Source organism: Bubalus kerabau, chromosome 16 (genome assembly GCF_029407905.1).
Source record: "Bubalus kerabau isolate K-KA32 ecotype Philippines breed swamp buffalo chromosome 16, PCC_UOA_SB_1v2, whole genome shotgun sequence".
NCBI classification, from domain to species: Eukaryota; Metazoa; Chordata; class Mammalia; order Artiodactyla; family Bovidae; genus Bubalus; species Bubalus kerabau.
In genome coordinates this window covers 13,497,109-13,513,785 of record NC_073639.1, presented here as the reverse complement: position 1 = coordinate 13,513,785, position 16,677 = coordinate 13,497,109, and positions in this window count along the sequence as shown.

The following is a 16,677-nucleotide window of genomic DNA, read 5'->3' as shown; positions in this document are numbered from 1 at the left end:
CCTAAGACCTGTAACCATAAAACTAGAAGAAAACAGAGGCCATAAGCTCCTCTATTTTGGTCTTGGGGGGTGGTTTTTTTGGACTTAATGTCAAACGCAAAGGCAAAAAAGTAAAAACAAACAAATGGGACTATATCAAACTAAAAGTTTGGACATAGCAAAGGAAGCCATCAACAACATTAAATGGCAACCTAGGGAATGGGAGAAAATGTTTGCAAATCATATACCTGACATAGTATATCTGAAGTATATAAAGACCTCAAACAATAACAAAAAAGCAAACAAATTAAAAAATGGGCCGAGGATATAGACATTTTCCTAAAGACACGCAGAGGTAAGCAGGCACGTGAAGAGGTGCTCAACATTATCAGGAAATGCAAATCAAACCCAGAACGAGGTTTTTATCTCTCATCTGTTAGAATGAGTATTTTAAAACGAGAAGAAATAGCAAGTGTTAGAGAGGGTGTGAAGGAAAGCGAACACTTGTACACTGTTGGAGGGAATGTAAATTGGTATGGCCACTATGGAAGACAGTATGGAGATTTCTCAGAAAATTAAAAAAAGAACTACCATATGATCCAGAAATTCCACTTCTGGGAATATATCGAAAGAAAACAAAAATACTAAGTCAAAAAATATCTGTACCCCAACTGCAGCTTATTTATAGTAGCCAAGATACAGAAACAAACTAAGTATCTATCGATGGGTAAATGGATAAAGAAGTTGTGGTACTTATACCTGCCCTGGAATATTATCCAGCCATAAAAGGAATGAAATTTTGCCATTTGTGACAACGTAAACGGATCTTGAGGGCATTATGCTAAGTGAAAGAAATCCGATAGTCAGAGGAGGACAAATACTGGATGGTGTCATGTATCTGGATGTTTTTAGAGGGAATCTAAAAACAAACAAACAAATCAAACTCATAAATTTAGAGAATAGATTGATGGTTGGGGAGTGGTCAAAATAGGTCAAGGTGGTTAAAAGGTACAAACTTCCAGTTATAAAATAAGTAAGTAATGGTGACAATGTGTAGCAGGGAGACCAGAGTTAAAAATCCTATTTTGTGTATATGAAAGTGGCTAAGAGAGTAAATCTTAAATGTCATCATAAGAAAAAAAGTGTAGGTATGTGTTGTTATGGATAGTAGCTAGATTTATTGTAGCAATTATTTTGCAATGTATACAAATATTGAATCATTATGTTGTATACCTGAAACTAATATAGTGTTATACATCACTTTTTTTTTTTTTAAAAAGAAGCAAAATTAAAATGTTCTCAGACAAAAAGTGCTATGGAAATTTGTTGCTGGTATACAATAAAAATTAGTAAATGAAGTCATTTGAGAAAAAGCAGTCTCAGAGAAGAAAATAGAGAATACATCTTAAGGTAGTCACAAGTGGAAACAAAGAAGTTAAAGAGAGAATGAAAATCACTAGAAATTAATTATGTTGATAAATAGAATACTAGCTGTTTAAAACGAAAGTAATAATGTATTATGGTGTTTATATCTCATATGGAAATATCATATTAATTGTACAAAACATGGGAGGGATTAAATGTTGTTACATTTCTTCAGCATTCTTGTATTATTTGAGAAATGCTAAATATCTGAATTTAAGTAAGACTGTAATATGTTAAGCATCCACTAAAAGAAAAATACAAAATGTTCTAACTAAAACACTAAAGTTAGATAAAGTAGGTAAAAAAGAATTTTTAAAAGTATTTCATTAATACAAACACGGCAGGAACGGAGAAATAAAGCAGACAGGTGGGATAAAGAGAATACATAAAAAACAGAGAAAGTAGCAGAATCAAATTAGTAATAGGAAAATGTAAGTGGTAAAAAAACTCCAATGAGAAGGCAAAGATTATTAGGTGGTATTTAAGAAAATAAGACTCAACTGTATCCTATTTACAAGAGACAAACTTTAAATATAAGAATATAGATAGGGAGAAGGTTAAAGAATAAATATATAATAAGACATATTAACTCACAGAGACTATACTCATCAGAAAATTTAGACTTTAAGGCCAAAGATTATTTCATAATGAAAAGAAGAAAATATAATTCTAAAATTATGTGCAGATAGTAACAAAGTTTTAAATTGTATTAATCAAAAATTGGCAGAAATATTAGAAGAAATAGACAAATTCACAATCAGAGTTTAAGATAAGGCAAGTAGAAAAAATTAGTAAAGATATACATAATTTGAACAAACCTGACATGATTGACATAAGGAAGAAGACATAAATTTTTTAAGTGGCCATGGAACATTGAACAAAAGATAGTTTATACTGAGCTATAAAAAAAATCTTTGGAAATATTAAAGGATTGGAAACATAACAAACTATGTTCCTTTGCCATGTTGGAAATAAGTTATTAATCAATATAAGAAACAGCTAGAAAATCTCCCCAAATCTGGAAATTTCAAATTTTGAGGCAGTACATTTCAATATAACTCACTGAGCCAAATGGTAAAAACTCAATTGAAATGAAAAAATATTCTGAACTGAATAATAATGAAAATATAATATATTGAAATGTATAGGGCATAGAGAAAACAGTATTTAAAGGGAAAATATGAGCTTTGAATGTATATATTAGAAGGATAGTTGACAATCTATGATCAAACTTTTATTTTAAGGGGTAGAAAAATAACTGCAAACAAGAGAGAGAGAAGAAGGATATGTGAACAGAAAAAGAAAAATAACTGACGTGGAAAGCAAAGGCACGATCAAGAATATTGACAAAGCCAGAAGTCATATGATGACAATTAATGGGTCAACTGGACTGGACCACAGGGTGCCCAGATACTTGGGTAAACATTATTTTGGGTGTGTCTGTGAGGGATGTTTTTGGAAGAGATTAACATTTGAATCAGTAGACTAAATAAAGCAGATTGCCTTTCCCGAAGTGGGTGGGCCTTTAATTTTGTAAAGGCCTTAATAGAACAAAAAGGTTGAGTAATAGGGTATCATTTCTCTCTCTGAGTCTTCAAGCCGGGATATCCTGCCTTCACATTTGAACTCAAACTGGAACTTTCATCATAAGTTCTGTTTCTCAGGTTTTTGGACTAAGACTGGAAATATGACACCAAGTCTCTTTGATCTCCAGATTTGTGACTGCAAATAATTGGACTTCCCAGCCTCCATAATCTTGTGAGCCATTTCCTACCAGTTCTGTTTCTCTGGAGAATCCTTACTAGATTTTGATACCAAGAGTGGTCTTCTTGGGATTCCTCAGCCTCTATAATCCTGTAAGCCAATTCCTTATGAGAAATCTCTTTATTTACATTCCTTATTTATTCTGTATTACTGGAGAACCCTGGTTCTCAAGTTGCATATTTGAATATTTCTGTAAAATTTTATTAACATCTAGAAAAATTGATCAAGAAATAAGAGAAATAAAATAATTATTACTAAAAATAAAAAAATTGTCATCACATATTTATGATATATGAAGTTAACTAAAAATATAATAAAGTATATTTTGTACAACATTAAGAATAGGTGTAAAACTTTAAATGAAAAATTATATTAAAAACATAACTCACCACAAATGACATAAGAAGTAATTGAACCATCTCAAGGCTTTTCATCTATTAAAAGAAACTGAATTCTTCTTGTAAAGAAAACTCCATGAAGAAGACAACCTGACTGGGAAATTCTTCCAAATATTTAAAGAAGAAAAAAGTATCAACCAAACATAAACTCTTTAAGAGATTCCAAAAAGAGACAACAGTTCTTGCTTCATGAGTCCAATATAATCCCAACACCAAAACCTAAAAATAACATTAAAAGGAGGTAAAATTAGAGGCTTATATCTCTTATGAAAATAAATGTGAATTCTTAAACACAAGATTAGCAAATTGAATCCAGTAAATGTGAAAAGGGTAATAAATCATGACTGAATAAGGTTTATCCAAGGAATGCAAGGTCAGCTGAACATTTAAAAAAAAAATCAAACAATAAAAAAAAATCAATTTAATTCATTGCATTAACAGAAAGGGAAAATAATGTCATTGCAATATATATAGAAAAGCATTTGATAAAATTCAACCCATATTCATAAGAAGTACTCACAGAAAACTGGGAGTAGAAAGGAGCATCCTTGACCTGATAAAGAGCACATATAAAAAATATACAGCTAAGCTCATACATAGTGTTAAATATTGAATGTCTCCTCTCTCCTTGAGTTTGGGAAAAAGAATGTCCACTATCACCATTTCTACTCTATTCAACATTATTCTGGAGGTTATATCCAGGACAAAAGAGCAAGAGAAAGAAATTAAAGTGTAAATATTAGAAAGAAAGAAACAAAATTGCTTTTAAGAAGACATGAATATATATAGAGAAAATCCAAAAGAATCTACAAACTGTCATATTTAATATTTGAATTTCGCAAAGCCTTTTCAATATAAAATTATTTGTTATAAAATAAATATACACATTTTTAATATATTTCCAGTACCAAATAGTAAACAAAAAGTATCAAAATCATACAAATTTCTAGGAATAAGGAATTTGAAACTAAGGAAGATATAAATATCTGGAATAATATTTCATTTTCATGGAATGAATGAAATTCATTATGCATGTATGAAATCAATGTCTTTAATGTAATTGTTGGAGGAAATCAAAATGTCAGAGTTGGAGGATGCAGAAGTCACCTTCCCTTACAAATGTGTCAAAAATACACCTACAAGTGGAACAGTTCTCACTGAAAACTGGAGACTGGCAAAAAAAATTCCTGCACAAATGAGGTTGTAAGAGAGATTCACATGGGATCAGGTAGGAAGGAAAGAAAAATGATCAGGTTGGGATCTGCATCTCAGGGAGGGAGCTCAGAGAAAAAGGGAGATTAAATGGGGAGAGATCTTGCTGGGGGTGTGAGCAGTTTGAAAGACATATTGGGCATCCCAGTCCTGGGGTCCCGAATGGGAAAGACAAGCCCCCTTGGCTGACTGGAAGGCTGGTGAGCCTAACAGGAGGACTTTTAGGAACAACTAACAGCAGGAAGGCTAGACTTCATTCAGGAGGAGTGTGTGTACCCTCCCTTGCTCCTGAGGCACGGTGGAGAGGGGGTAGTAAAACTGTGAGGATCGCTGACTGGCTTTCCTCAAATGCCCCGGTGTGTGTCCCAGTCTGAGCTGAGGGAACACTCCAGACCCTGTTTCTTCATTTTGCAGCTCTGTGCTGGAGCCAGGGCTGCCATGACTGAGGAAAGAGGGCTCAGCTGTGAGAAACGGAGGTAGCTTAGACCCCAAACGGCATCTGAGCAGGGTGGGGGCAATCCTTACTGGCACTTTCAGAAGAAGCCCCAAAGCCTTTCTCCAGCCAAACTCCCACAACCTGCACCCCATCACGTGCCAAAAGCTCATATAGGTGCTATTTGCTCTAGCACTGCTCCCCTCTGGGGTTAGAGTGTTGGTGCTCGGATGAGAAGAGCTCACGCTTAAAGAAAAAAACACAGGATGCATCTGACCCTCAGGGCTCAGCTCTAGCTACTTGAGACCACTCCACTCATCCCCTTGAGCCTGGTGACAGCCACTGAATGGGGGAAACCCGGCTTAACATCTGGTTCCTACCCTAGCTCACGCGTCTTCAGCCTCACTTCTTACCAAAGTGACTAGCTGCCAGGACACACTGAGGTAAGCTGTGACTTGGGATCATGTAAAACCCAGCTCTCTCCCTAAAGCCACTCGGCACAGGCAGAATGTATAGGATGTTCCCACATGAGATTACGTCAAGATTGCAAAAGATTTTTGTTTCATCTAATTTCAGAGAGAGAGAAAGTTGAGCAAAATGAGAAGACAGAGGAATTGGTCCCAACTGAAAGACAAGAGGATACCTATGAAAAAACAACCAATGAAACAGAAACAATTTATCTGGTAAAGAATTAGTAATAAGAATGCTAACTGAGGACTTCCCTGGTGGCTCAGACAGTAAAGCGTCTGTCTACAATGCAGGAGACCTGGGTTTGATCCCTGGGTTGGGAAGATTCCCTGGAGAAGGAAATGGCAACCCACTCCAGTACCCTTGCCTAGAAAGTCCTATGGATGGAGGAGCCTGGTGTCCATGGGGTCGCAAAGAGTCAGACACAACTGAGTGACTTCACATGCTAGCTGAATTAGGGAAAAGATTAGATGAACACAGAATTTTCACAAGGCTAGGAAAAAAAAAAAAGAACTAGTCTATTTTGGAACTTTAGAATATGATAACTAAAGTGAAAAACACACTAGAAAGAATCAAGAGCAGACTAGGTGATACAGCAGAATACATAAGTGATCTGGAAGACAGAATAACAAAAATCACCCAATCAAAACCATACTGTTGTTTTTCAGTCACCCAGTTGGGTCCGACTCTTTGCAATCCCATGGACTGTAGCAATTAAGGCTTCGCTGTCCCTCACCATCTCCCGGAGTTTGCCCAAGTTCATGTCCATTGCATCGGTGATGCCATCCAGCCATCTCATCCTCTGATGCCCTCTTCTCCTTCTGTTCTCAATCTTTTCCAGCGCCAGGGTTTTTTCCAATGAGTTGGCTATTCACATCAGGTGACCAAAATTTTGGAGCTTCAGCATCAGTCCTTCCAATGAGTATTCAGGGTTGATTTCCTTTAAGACTGACTGGTTTGCTCTCCTTGCTGTTGGAGGGACTCTCCAGCACCACACTTCAAAGGCATCAATTCTTTGGTGCTCTGCCTTCTTTACAGTCCAGCTCTCACAGCAATACAGGATTACTGGAAAGATCATAGCTTTGACCATATGGACATTTGTCCGCAAAGTGATGCCTTTGGTTTTCAACGCACTGTCTAGGTTTGTCATAGCTTTCCTGCAAAGAAGCAATGGTCTTCTAATTTCGTGTGCAGACACTATCTGTATGATTTTAGAGCTTAAGAAGAGGAAATCTGTCACTGCTTCCACCTTTTCTCCCTCTATTTGCCATGAAGTTATCGGGCTGAATGCCATGATCTTTGTTTTTTTTTTTTTTTTAATATTTAGTCTTAAGCCAGCTTTCTCACTCTCCTCCTTCACCCTCATCAAGAGGCTCTTTAGTTCCTCTTCACTTTCTGCCATTAGAATGGTAACGTCGGCCTATGTAAGGTTGTTGATCTTTCTCCTGCCAATCTTGATTTCAGCTTGTAACTCATCCAGCCTGGCATTTCTCATGATTTGCTCAGTGTCTAATTTAAATAAACAGGGTGACAACAAACAGCTTTGTTGAACTTGCTTCTCAATCCTGGACCAGTCAGTTGCTCCATACAGGATACTAACTGTTGCTTCCCAACTCACATGCAGGTTTCTCAGGAGACAGGTAAGATGGGCTGGTATTCCCATCTTTTCGAGAGCTCTCCACAGTTTGTTATGTTCCACACAGTCAAAGGCTTTAGTGTAGTTGAGGAAACAGAGGTAGATGTTTTCTGGAATCCCCTTGCTTTCTCTATGATCCAGCAAATGTTGGAAATTTGATCTCTGCTTCCTCTGTGCCTTTTCTAAACCCAGCTTGGATGGCTGGAAGTTCTCAGTTCACATAATGCTGAAATCTAGCCTGTAGGATTTTGAGCATAACCTTACTAGCAATGGAGATAAGTGTGACTGTCCGGTGGTTGGAACATTCTTTAACACTGCCCTTCTTGGGAATTAGGATGAGGATTGACCTTTTTCGGTCCTGTGGCCATTGCTGGGTTTTCCAGATTTGCTGACATATTGAGTGCAGCACTCTGATAAAATCTTTTAGAATTTTAAATAGCTCTACTGGAATTCCATCACACCCACTAGCTTTATTGACAGCTGTGTTTCCTAAGGCTCACTTGACTTCACACTCCAGAATGTCTGGCTGTGGGTGACTGACCACACCATCGTGGTTATCCAGGTCACTAAGAACTATTTTGTACAGTTCTTCTGGGTATGATTTCCATCTCTTCTTGATCTCTTTTGCTTCTACTAGGTCTCTACTAGATGTATAGAGTCTGAAATGCAGTACTTGGGTGCAACCTCAAAATGACAGAATGATCTTGGTGTGTTTCCAAGGCAATCAAAACTATAGAAAAAGACAAATTTTAAAAAATTAAAACATTTCAATGGCACCCCACTCCAGTACTTTTGCCTGGAAAATCCCATGGACGGAGGAGCCTGGTAAGCTGCAGTCCATGGGGTCGCTAGAGTCAGACACGACTGAGCAACTTCACTTTCACTTTTCACTTTCATGTACTGGAGAAGGAAATGGCAACCCACTCCAGTGTTCTTGCCTGGAGAATCCTAGGGACAGGGAAGCCTGGTGGGCTGCCATCTATGGGGTTGCACAGAGTCGGACATGACTGAAGCGACTTAGCAGCAGCAGCAGCAAGAATTCTGTGGGAAAACATTAAATGTACCAACATTTACATTATAGCTGTCTCAGAAGGAGAAAAGAGAGAAATGGTCAAAAATCTGTTTGAAGAGATTATGGCTGAAATTTTCCCAAAGCTAAAGAAGGATACAGAAACCCAGGTGCAGAAAGTACAGAGGGTCTCAAACAACGGGGACAGAAACAGTCCCACACCAAGACATACCATAATTAAAATGACTATAGTTAAATATTAGGAGGAAATTCTAAAGGCAGCAAGAGAAAAACAGGGTCAGTTGACTAAGGAACCCACATAAAGTTATCAGCTGATTTTTTTTAGAACTAGGACACACACAGACAGAAAGTGAGGGGATGGAAAAAATATTTCATGCCAACAGAAGCAACAAGAATGCAAGGGTAGCAATACTGATATCAGAAAAAATAGACTTTAAGTAAAACAATAACAAAAGACAGAGAATGTCGTTATATAATGATACAAGGATCAATATCAGAAGAGGATATTATACTTATTAACATATATACATTCAACACAGGAACACCTAAATTCATAAATCAAATTAACAGACATACAGAGAATTGATAACATTACAACTAGTAGGGTAATTTAACACCCCACTTATATCAATGGACAAGTCATCCAGACAGAAAATCAATATGAGTGGTCCTAAATGATGCAAAAGGCCACTTGGACTTAATAGATTTATCTACAGGACATTCCACTCTAAAACAGCAGAATACCTTTTTTTTAAGTGTGCATGTAACTCTAGGATAAATCAGATTTTAAGCCAAAAAAGCAAGTCTTGAAAAGTTTAACAGGATAGAAATTATACCAATTATTTTTTCTAAACACAACACTATGAAACAAGAAATTGGTTAAAGAAAAATGGGAAAAGCACAAACACACGGAGACTAAATAACACGCTACTAAAAAAACCCCAATAGATGACCAATGAAAACAAAGAGGATATGAGAAAATACCTTGAGACAAATGAAAATGGAAACACAATTTTCCAAAATGTATGGTATGCAACAAAAGCAATTATAAGAGGGAAGCTTACAGCAATTTAGGCTGACCTAAAGAAACAAGAACAATTTCAAATAAACAATCTATAGGAATTAGAAAAAGAAGAACAAACAAAGCCCAAATTCAGCAGAAGGAAGGAAATAATAAAGACTCAAGAGAAAATAAATAAAATAGAGGCCATAAAAATGGAAAAGATCAATAAAACCAAGGGTAGATAAAGATAAAGATATTTTTAAAGATAAAATTAATAAACCTTTACCTAGGCTAATCAAGATGAAAAGAGACATGACAAAAATAAATAAAATAAGAAATGAAAAAAGAAAAATATCAACCAATATCACAGAAATATGAAAACTCATAAAAGAACACTACAGTTACATGGCAACAAATTGGACAACCTAGATTAAATGGACAAACTTCTAGAAACACAGAAACTTGCAAGGTTGAATCAGGAATAAATAGATAATCTGATCAGACTGTTCACTAGTACTGAAATTGAATTTGTAATAAAAAATGTAATTAAAAAAAAAAACCTCTCAGATAACAAAACTCTAGTACTATATGGCTTTACAGGGGAATTCTATCAAACATATAAAGAAGAGCTAATACCTATCCTCAAACTATTCCAAGAAGTTTAAGAAGTTGGAAACCTTAAATGTAGTCTATGAGGACATAATTACCCTGATACCAGAATCAGACAAAAATATTACAAAAAATTAATATTACAGGCCAATATCTCTGATGAACATAGATGCAAAAATCCTCAAAAATTTTACCAAACCAAATTCAGCAGTATATAAAAATAATCATACACCATGATCAACTGGAATTTATTCCAAGTATGCAAGGATTGTTTAACATTCACAAATCAATCAACATGATATACTACACTAACAAAAAGAAGGATAAAATCACATGATCATCTCAATAAATGCAGAAAAAGCAATTAACAAAATCCAACATCCATTCACGATAAAATCTCTCATCAAAGTAGGCATAAAGGGAATATATCTCAACATAATAAGGGCCATTTATGATAAATTCAACAGCTATCATCATGCTCAATGGTGAAAAACTGAAAGCCTTTCCTCTACAAGCAGGAATAATACAATGATACCAACTCTCACCACTTTCATTTAACAAAGTATAATACTATGTTAAATACTAAGTATTTAACTTCTATCAGAAGTCTCAGGCTTAGCAATCAAGCTAGAAAAAGAAATACACATCAAAATTGGAGAAGAAGTAAAATGGTCACTAATTGCAGATCACACAATACTATACTACTTCTACTAAGCCGCTTAGTAGTGTCCAACTCTATGCGACCCCATAGGCAGCAGCCCACTAGGCTCCCCTGTCCCTGGGATTCTCCAGGCAAGAACACTGGAATGGGTTGCCATTTCCTTCTCCAATGCATGAAAGTGAAAGTGAAGTTGCTCTGTCGTGTCTGACTTTTCACAATGCCATGGACTGCAGCCCACCAGGCTCCTTCGTCCATGGGATTTTCCAGGCAAGAGTACTGGAGTGAGGTGCCATTGCTTTCTCCAACACAATACTATAGAAAACTATAAAATCAGCACCAAAAAACCTGTTAGAATAAATGAATTCAGCAAAGTTGTAGGATAAAAGATTAATACACATAAATCTGTTGCTTTTCTATACATAATAATGAACTATCAGTAAGAGTAAGCCAGAAAACAGTACAGTTTAAAATTGTTTCAAAAACTGGAGCCTATTATACAGCGTGAAGTAAACCAGAAAGAAAAACACCAATACAGTATACTAATGCATATATATGAATTTAGAAAGATGGTAATGATAACCCTGTATGCAAGACAGCAAAAGAGACACAGATGTATAGAACACTCTTTTGGACTCCGTGGGAGAGGGCGAGGGTGGGATGATTTGGGAGAATGGCATTGAAACATGTCTATTATCACATGTGAAACAAATCTGCCAGTCCAGGTTCGATGCATGATACAGGGTGCTCGGGGCTGGTGCACTGGGATGACCCAGAGGGAGGGGATGGGGAGGGAGGTGGGAGGAGGGTTCAGGATGGGGAACACGTGTACACACATTGCGTATTCATGTTGATGTGTGACAAAACCAATACAATATTGTAAAGTGATTAGCCTCCAATTAAAATAAATAAATTAAAAAAAAATAAAAAAATAAAATTGTTTCAAAAATAGCAAAATATCTAGAAATAAACTTAACCAAGGAGGTGAATGACATATCCTCTAAAAACTACAAAACAATGATGATGGAATTTGCAAATGATATAAACAAATAGATATTTCATGTTATTTGACTGGAAGAATTAATATTATTAAAATATCCATACTACCAAAAGCAATCTGGAAATTTAATCCAAACCTAATGAAAATATCCATGACCTTTTTTTTTAAGAACTTGAACAAAGTATCCTAAAATTTGTATGGAATTATAATACACCCAAAATTGCCAAAGCAATCTTGAGAAAAAAGGACAGTGATGGAGGTATTACATTTCCTGATTTCAGAGTATACATACTACATAGTTATAGTTATCAAAACAGTATGGTGCTGGCAAAAAAAGGAGACACAGATCATAGGAACAAGACAGGGAGCCCAGAAATAAGCCCACACAGCTATGGTCAACTAATCTCTGACAAGCAAGGCAAGTATATATGATGGAAATAAGACTCTTTCTTCAACAGTTGGTGCTGGGAAAACTTTACAGTTATCTATAACACAATGAGATTACAACATCTCCTCATACCATATGCAAAATAAATGTAAAATAGGTTAAAGGCCTAAATTTAAAAACCGAAACCCTAAAACTCTTAGATGAAAATATAGATAGAAGATTCTTTGATAAATATACTTTTATCAAAGTATACAATATACTTTTTGATCTGTCTTCTGAGGCAAAAGAAATAAAGCAAAAAGAAACAAATGGGACCTAATTAAAGAACACAATCAACAAAATAAAAAGACAACCTACCGAATGTGAAAAAATATTTTCAAATAGTATGGACAAAAAAGAGTTAATATCCAAAAATACATAAACAGAACATACAACTCATTTAAAAAAAAGAAATAACCTCATCAAAAATTGGGCATAAGATCATAATAGAAACTTTTTCAAAGAAGACATACAGATGTCTAATAGGCAAACTAAAAGATGTTAACATCACTAGTCATCATAAAAATGCAAATCAAAACAAAAATGAAACACCACCTCACATTTGTTAGAATGGCTATCATAAAATTCTTCAAATAACAATTGTTGACCATGGTGTGGAGAAAAGGGAACCCTTATACACTGTTGGTGCAGATATAGATTAGTGCAGACACTGTGGAAAACAGTGCGGAAAAGAGTACGGTAGTTCTATTTTTAGTTTTCTAAAAAAATCATATTTTCCAGCAATTCCTGGGTATTCTTTTGATGAAAATGAAAACTCTAATTTGAAAAAGATACATGCATCCTGATCTTCACAATGGCATTATTTACAATAGCCAAGATACAGAAAACACTTAAGTGTCTATCAAAAGATGAGCGGATACAGAAGATGTGAAAGCTGTTATCTATAATGCAATATTATTTAGCCATCAGTTCAGTTGCTCAGTCACGTCTGACTCTTTGCGACCCCATGGACTGCAGCACACCAGGCTTCCCTATCACCAACTCCCAGAGCTTACTCAAACTCATGTCTATCAAGTTGGTGATGCCATCCAACCATCTCATCCTCTGTCATCCCCTTCTCCTCCTGCCTTCAATCTTTCCCAGCATCAGGGTCTTTTCCAATGAGTCAGTTCTTCTCATCAGGTGGCCAAAGTATTGGAGCTTCAGCTTCAGCTTTCAGTGAATATTCAGCTTCAGCTTCCAGTGAATATTCAGGACTGATTTTCTTTGGGATGGACTGGTTGGATCTCCTTGCAGTCCAAGAGACTCTCAAGAGTCTTCTCCAACACCACAGTTCAAAAGCATCAATTCTTTGGTGCTCAGCTTTCTTTATAGTCCAACTCTCACATCCATACATGACTACTGGAAAAATCATAGCTTTGATTAGATGGACCTTTGTTGGCAAAGTAATGTCTCTGCTTTTTAATATGCTGTCTAGGTTGGTCATAATTTTTCTTCCAAGGAGCAAGCATCTTTTAATTTCATGGCTGCAGTCATTATCTGCAGTGATTTTGGAGCCCAAATAGATAAAGTCTATCACTGTTTCCATTGTTTTCCCATCCATTTGCCATGAAGTGATGGGACTGGATGCCATGATCTTAGTTTTATTTAGCCATAAAAATTAAATGAAATTCTGCCATTTGCAATAATGAGCCAGAGAATATTATGCTTAGTGAAATAGACAAAGATAAATACTCTGTTGTCACATATCTGGAACTTAAAAAATAAAAGAAACAAATGTATAACAGCAAGAGATTCACAGATACAGTGAATAAACTAGTGATTATCCATAGGGAGAGGGAAGTTGGGAGGGGTAAAATAGGTATATGGGATATGGAATAGATAAGCAACAAGGATACATTGCATATCACAGGAAAATACAGCCATTGTTTTATAATAATGTTTATATGCAGTATAATCTATAAAAACATTAAATCACTTTGCTGTGCACCTCAAAGTAATACAGTATTGTAAATCAACTATGCTGTGCTGTGCTGAGTCGTTCAGTCATGTCAGAGCCTGGTGACCCCATGGACTGTAGCTGTCCAGGCTCCTCTTTCCATGGGGATTCTTCAGGCAAAAATACTACAGTGGGTTGCCATCCTCCATGGGATCTTCCCAACCCAGGGATTGAACCCAAGTCTCCTGCAGGAGGATTCTTTACCTTCTGATCTACCAGGGAAGCCCATGAATACTGGAGTGAGCAGCCTATTCCTTCTCCAGGGGATCTTCCTGGACCAGGAATCAAACCAGTGTCTCCTGCATTGCAGGCAGATTATTTACCACCTGAGCTACCAGGGAATTAAAAAAAAAAAAAATGTCCATTTTCCCCAGGTAGGCGATTTTTAAGGAATAAAACAAAATTTAAGAATTTATGCACTACTAGATATCAAGACTTACTAAAAAGATTCTAAGCATGTGATATTTACCCAAGGATAGAAAGTTGTCCAACTGTAAAAAATACAGACTGCAGAAAAGTTCTATCCCCATATGGTCACCTGATTTGCTACAAGGATATTTGCTATTTCCTCTTGCTATTTCCGGAGGAAAAGAATGGTCTTTTCCATAAATTATCATGGAACAATTAGTATGTATATGGAAAAAATAAACTTTGATCCCTTACAAAGAATTCTGTTCAAGGTGGATCAAAGCTCTCAATATAAATGACAAAATAAAAAGCGTGCAGAAGGAAAGTGAAAGTCGCTCAGTTGTATCTGACTCTTTGTGACCCCATGGACTATAGTCTTTCCCTTCTCTAGGGGATCTTCCCAACCCAGGGATTGAACCCAGTTCTCCTACATTGCAGGCAGATTCTTTACCAGCTGAGCCACTAGGGAAGCCCAAGAATACTGGAGTGGGTAGCCTATCCCTTCTCCAGCGAATCTTCCTAACCCAGGAATCGAACTGACGTCTCCTGCATTGCAGGCAGATTCTTTCCCAATTGAGCTATTGTGGTTTTATTAAATAGGATACAAAAAAGCATGAACTATATAATAAAAGATTGGTAAATTGATAAATTGAACTTCATTAAAATCAAAGACTTCTGTTTTTCAAAATATCATTGAAAGAGGGAAAAGGGAAGCCACACACTGGGAGAAGATATTCATAATACATATATCCAAAATGGCAAGAACCTTGAATACACAAAGAGTATTTTAGTCATTAATTAAAAGACAGATAATCTCTTTACAAAATGGACCAAGGCTTTAAATAGGCACTTCATAAAACTGACTTCAGAAAGACAACAAGGGCACGAAATAAAGCTCAACATCATTACTTACCAAGGAAATGCAAACCAAAACCAAATGAGATCCAGTTTCACATATACCCGAATGGCCAAATTAAAAAGACTGTTGATTAGTACCACATATGGACTAGAAAATGAGACAAGTAGAACCTACATGTTTTCTTTGTGAAAATATAATTTAGTACAACAACCTATTTGGAAAACTATTTTGAAGCAGCTAAACCTGTATACCTCATGGCCCAGTAGTTCTCATCTTAGTATATACCCAGGGGAATTGATTGTGTATATCTACCAAAAGACACATAAAACAATGCATCTTTTAACAGCTTTATTTACAATAGTCTCAAGGGGAAAAGATCTGAATTTTTAAGTAAATTGTAGAGCACCCATGTATGAAAAGCAATGAAAAGATGGAATTATTTCCACTCCCTACAATATAATCAAATTCATAATTGCAACACTGAGTAAAAATAGAAAATAATGAGTTTGCTTTATATAACCATTTACATGATGTTCAAGAATAATCAAAATTAATCTGAGGTGACAGATATCAGAGGAATGATCTAGGGATGGAGTGAGGGAGCAGTTTGTATTGCTGGCAAAAGGGTACATGAAATCCTTTTCAGATGTTGTTAATATTTTGTGTCTTGATCTGGAAGGTATATGCTTATCCAAAATTTCATCCAGCAGTACACATAAGATTTGTGCATTTTACTATATCTCAATGTTAAAAAAAGAGTAAATGGGAAATTCTCAGAAAAACTAATACAAATGGCCAATAAAGGGAAATATGCTCAAATATATAAACAAAGAAATGTATGTTAAAGTAATAGTGAACATCATTAAGACTGCCAAAAAGTTGAAAAGAAGGGAGTACATTACTGGTAGGAATGTGAATTATCACCATAGCTTAGAATGCAACCTGGCAAGACCTATTAAAACTATAAACGCATATACTTTTGACCAAAGATATCATATCTGAGAATCTCTTTCATTGCAATAAAAACTCTAGTTCTTAGTTGATATTTATAAAAGTTGCAACAATATAGGGTAAAGATGGAAATAAAGTTAATGTACAAATAGAGTTACTGATTTTAAAAATTTTGATAATACACACGATGTCATAGTAAATAATAATTAAATGGGGTTAGTTAGAACTATATAAGTTGACTTGGAGTGATATAGTGAGAAATGGAAGAAAAAGAGACATGGATATATTTTTATTGTATATTGGCGAAAAAATTAGAACAATTCATATACATGTATATTTGTATGGAATTGTATTTTTATGCATAGTTATACATGTCTCCTGCCTCTTGAGAAACCTGTATGCAAGTCAGGAAGCAACAGTTAGAACTGGACATGGAACAACAGACTGGTCCCAAATA